Raw genomic sequence first — 5,726 nt, 5'->3', positions numbered from 1 at the left:
TTATGTACAGGTTGGCTCATCTCATCAGCTGATTTTATTTATGTCATTGCATGGTCGAAGGGAGTGTCAAAAGGAGATGGCAAACTCAAAATGAAACCAATACATTGGCAACATTTTACTTACACATACAAAAACTGCTAAGTTTTATGTTCCCATTCCATACCATTCGCACTAACACCAATACACAGATTTTGACAATTTGAACAGACATATTTTGTTGCTTTACAGATGAGTCAACCTGTATATAGTTGAACCATGATATGAGCCCAGCAAAAATCTAGTGACCGAAAATGACGGCCCACAACAAAAAATCCCACATTGTTCCACAATTGTTAGTATGAAAAAATGAGATGGCCTTACTGCAATGCCCGATTCATATATAGCTTGCCTTTTCTTACATTGTATGTACCCTGAAATGCGAGTCCGCCATTTCTAATTCAGCATTCCATATCGGCGGTGGAAAATTTTTCTTGTTGCGTTTGTAAATATGAAGGAAGGAACTTTAAACTTGGCAATTGAAGTTTATTTTGCTTTTCCCATTCACATTCACAATTTCGCGAAGCACTGGTATAAACATTCTCCCTATACAACAAAAATTTTTGCTAACATATTTTGTGTCATATTCATTTGTTATATTGCAGTTTTTAGTTGCGAAAAATGTTGTAAAAGTTACCAACGAGTGGGAAAAATAATTTCACTTGGAAAGTATGCCAACACCCTTAAGCTGGAGACATTGGTGCTTTATCGGTAACCGTATCGGTAAACTTATAACAGCTGATTCGACCAATCTTATGAGAATCAATGCAATCGATTATTGGTGCCGCTAAAGTCGTAACCGTATCGTAGCCAACCAATTGGGTTTTGGTTACCGTCGTAACGATAAACAGCTGATTACGTTAGGGATACGGATACAGCGATACGACATACGGCACCAATGACTCCAGCTTTAGCCAAAGCATATGTCAAATTCTTCTTCTTATGCTTTGCTTGTAACAAAATTTGGGAGTAGGCTACTTTTTCATGTCAGATGGCGCCAGTGTCGCTTAATCTACCGTTTTCCATAAAAATAGGTGCAATCTACTCATAATGCATAAGATTGAGTAGAACCCATCTATATGAAAATCTGCTTATGTGTCGGGGCTTTTTATACCGTAACTATGGATTGCAAAGTTGTATAATTTTAAATAAGACATAGAGGCCAAAACGTGGGCCAGTGAATGCCTAGGCAGTGTTTATACAATATGGATATCAAATGAAAGCTGTTGATGAGTGCTGTAGTACAGAGTAATATATTATCCAGAGACGGACTGGGATTAGGACTAGGACTGGGACTGAGACTCGGAGTGGGACTGGGACTGGGACTGGAATAAAATACATACCACCCTCTGGGACAGGCAATAAGGGATGCAGAAAAATCATATCCACACCATTAGGAATAAACTACATACAGAGTGTATGTGCCTACATGGTGATCAAAAGGAATATAAACAAAAAGGCAACTCTTAGAGACCAATTGTACAGCGAACAACGGAACATTCATATGGCGTAGCAGCTAAAGGCTTGCACTGATATGAATGTTGGAGATTCGAGTTCTACGCTCAGCTCCCGAAAAGCTAGCTGATGAAGAAGTGAAATTCAGAAACATGTCCTAGTAACCATCGCCGTTTCAATAATATCAATAAATTAAATTAAATTTGGTCTCTGTAGATCTCTAAAAAATGCACTTTTTCAAATTTTTTTTTTTTTTTTGTTAAACAGCATATTATTAAATTATTTTTATTTGCAGATATGTACATACATTGGCAAGCTTAAAATAAATATTTTAGGTTAATGGTTCTGTGTTTTTTGTAAATGTGCGTAATATGACATATTTACATGATACTTTTACTATACTTTCTTATCACACACCCAGCTGAGCAAAACTCACAAAATATACTTATTTTGTTCGTATAACGGTTGTTGTTGTAGTTGTAGCAGTGCTTCCCCCCATCCAATAAGTGCGACAGATCATTGATGACAATTTGTGATCGATCCTCTAACGGGAGTCGAATGAAACTTGCTGTTTCAACAAGGATGGACCATAATGAGAGGGGTATTAGAGGCGTTGGTTCCATAATACAGTTAAAGAGATGGTTGGTGTCATGTGGGGACACATTACAAGCAGGACATATGTTTTGTATGTCGGGGTTGATTCTGTATAGGTAAGAGTTTAACCTGTTACAGTATCCACATCGAAGTTGAGCTAGAGTGACTCGTCTTTCCCTAGGGAGTGTGCGTTCCTCTTCTGCAAGTTTTGGGTATTGTTCTTTGAGTACAGGATTCCCCGGGTAATTCCTGGCATAGAGGTCCGACGCCTGTTTGTGGAGTTCACTGAGGACCTGCTTGTGTTTTTTGGTTTCATACGGCTGTGTTCTTAGGTGGCGTATTTCCTCATAATGTTTACGGAGACATCTGATGATGGCTCATCAATCAGATGTCTGTTGGGATGCCCAGGTTTCTAGATATTCAACAGGAACTGTTTGGTTCGCATTTTATTTCTCTCCCTAATGGGGAGTATTCTCGTATCATTATGTAGATGATGTTCTGGGGACATAAGAAAACAATCCGTGGCGGTTCTGAGGGCAGTATTTTTGCAGGCCTGTAGATTCTTCCAGTGAGTAGTCTTTAGGCTTGCCGACCATATCGGGGACGCGTAGCATGCAATTGGCTGGCCAATTGCTTTGTAAGTGGTAATGAGCTTTTCTTTTTCTTTTCCCCAAGTACTGCTAGCAAGAGATTTGAAGGATTTTATTGCGGCTCTGCATTTTCGGTACAATTGCGGCTGCATGCTCACCAAAATGTAGATCCTGATCAAACATCACACCCAAGATTTTGGGGTGTAGGACAGTCGGTAGCGTAGTGCCTTTGACGCGGATGTTAAAAATGGTCGACATTTGGGCCGTCCATGTTGTAAATAAGGTCGCCGATGATTTAGTCGGTGATGTTAGGTTTCGCGAGGCGAAAAAACTGGAGAGATCAGGGAGGTAGCCGCATATTTTGTTGCAAAGCTCATCGATCTGTGGGCCTGGGCCTGTGGCCATTATTGTGCAGTCATCGGCGTAGGAAACGATAGTAACTCCTTCTGGTGGCGATGGTAGCTTTGATATGTAGAAGTTAAACAAAATTGGAGATAGGACACCACCCTGTGGCACCCCTTGTTTAATTCTTCTTGGTTTTGATGTTACGTTTCTGAATTGCACCGATGCCTGCCGTCCAATCAGATAATTTGCGGTCCACCATTTAAGACTTGGGGGAAGGGTAGACCCTTCCAGGTCTTGCAGTAACGTGCCATGGTTGACGGTATCAAAAGCTTTTGATAGGTCTAGCGCAACGAGTACTGCTCTATGGTGGGGTTTTTGAATCAAACCGCAATTTATCCGGGTGCTAATGGCATTTACCGCGGTGGTTATGCTATATAGTTTTCTAAAGCAATGCAATGTTTAAGCTTTAGTTATTCGACGGGCGAATAGTTTTTTTTGTTTTTTTTTTTTATATAATTATATTATTTGTTATTTTTGTGGAAAACACAAGGCAAGCTAGACGTCGAAAATCTTCAATCACAACAGACTGCCAATGATTTCGCAACTCGACTCTCACATCTGCTCTCTGAGAGCACAACTCATCCTGAAGGAACACAGGAGCAGTGGGAGCATATCTCCAAAGCACTTCGTACTGCCGCCGAGGAAAAAATTGGTTACCGGCGGCCACGAAAAAACAACTGGTACGATGAAGAATGCCGCGTTCCAACCGAAAGAAAGGACGCTGCCTACAGGGCTACGTTAAAAGCGAGCGCGACAAGAGGAGTGTACGAACGCTATCCTGAGTTGAAAAAGGAAGCGAGAGGCCTTTTCAGGAAGAAAAAGCAGAAGCAGAAAGGCGTGAGTGCGAGGAGCTTGAGCTGCTAGCCACCAGGAATAACGCCCGAAAATTTTACCAAAAAGTACGGCAACAGACGGAAGGTTTTAAGACCGGGGCAAACTCCTGTAGGAACGAAAACGGCGACCTTGTAACTGATGTCCAGAGAGTGGTTAGATTATGGAGGGAACACTTCTCTGCTCTCCTAAATGGAGGCAGCAATTCACCGCGCAGAGATGAAGAACCCGATCCCGCAATCGATGATGATGGAATATATGTCCCCCGCCCGATTATGACAAGTTAGAATAGCAATAACCAGATTGAAAAACAACAAGGCCGTGTGCGCTGATGGATTGCCTGCGGAGCTATTCAAGTACGGCGGCGAGGAGTTGGTAAGGCGCATGCAGCAGCTTCTTAGCAAAATATGAGCGGAAGAATGCAGCCCGACGGTTGGAATATAAGTGTTCTTTGCCCAGTCCACAAGAAGGGGGATACTGCAAAATGCACCAACTATCGTGGAATCAGCCTTCTTAATATCGCATATAAGGTCCTTTCAAGTGTATTGTGCGAAAGATTGAAGCCCACCGTGAACCGGCTGATTGGACCTTATCAGTGCGGCTTCAGACCTGGTAAATCTACCATCGACCAGATTTTCACAATGCGCCAAATCTTGGAAAAAACCCGTGAAAAGAGAATCGACACACATAACCTCTTCGTCGACTTTAAAGCCGCCTTCGACACGAAAAGGAGCTCCCTATATGCCGCTATGTCTGAATTTGGTTTCCCCGTAAAACTTATACGGCTGTGCAAAATGACGTTGAGCAACACCATCAGCTCAGTCAGAATTGGGAAGGACCTCTCCGAGCCGTTCGAAACTAAACGAGGTTTCAGACAGGGTGACCCCCTATCGTGCGATTTCTTTAATTTGATGCTGGAGAAAATTATACTAGCTATGGAAGCAGAGGTAGAGGGCGGCCCCCACTCCGTTGGAAGGACCAGGTGGAAAACGATTTAAACTCCCTTGGTGTGACCAATTGGCGCCGGTTGGCGGAGCGAATGAGCGACTGGCACGCCTTGTTGGACGGCCATAACCGTTTAGACGGTTAAGCGCCAATTAAGTAAGTAAGTATTTTTGTGGACTGTATGTTATGTTATTATATTCAGGGAGAGGTCGCTATGTACCTGTTACACCTTTTATGTTGTTAGGGTCTGCTGCTACGGTCTACGGTTACGGTCCACTTGGGAGCGTGTTCGCGCGAACACACCTAGTGATGGGGCGAAAGTTGCGATAAAAAGTATCGGAAAAGAAGAAAAAAAAACAGACCGGCCATCACTAGAGAAAAAATTGGAAATGAGTTTCCGGAAACAAGTGTGATTGGCTGCAGCTAAACTTGAGGCGGCCTGGCGATATATAAAAAAAAAGGGATCGTGCAACATCGGTTGACACAACTTCAATAGCAAGGCGCCAACTGCTTTATTAACATTATTGCTACGTCAACTGCACATCCCCACTTATATTTAACGAATCGCCAAACACCCTAGCCGGCTGTGCACGTATTCAACGAGCACTGTGGAAGAACCAAAAGACTGCAACGAAGAATTGCAGGCCCAACTACTAGAAGAACAAACAAGTGGGAATAAACCTTATCACGGTGGTGTCGTGTTGACACAAGCGCAACGTATATAATATCTAGTGAAGTAGGTTGGCGTTTCACAGCCACACTTAGTGAGGAAAGTGTTAGTGATTCCGATATGGATTCGGACGGCGCTGAGCTAAATGTTGATGAGAACCATTGCAATCCGAAGATAAACCCCTTTCTCTACGTTACGAA

Source organism: Eurosta solidaginis, chromosome 4, assembly GCF_040869045.1.
Source record: "Eurosta solidaginis isolate ZX-2024a chromosome 4, ASM4086904v1, whole genome shotgun sequence".
Classification (NCBI taxonomy): Eukaryota; Metazoa; Arthropoda; class Insecta; order Diptera; family Tephritidae; genus Eurosta; species Eurosta solidaginis.
This window is presented reverse-complemented; position numbering follows the sequence as displayed.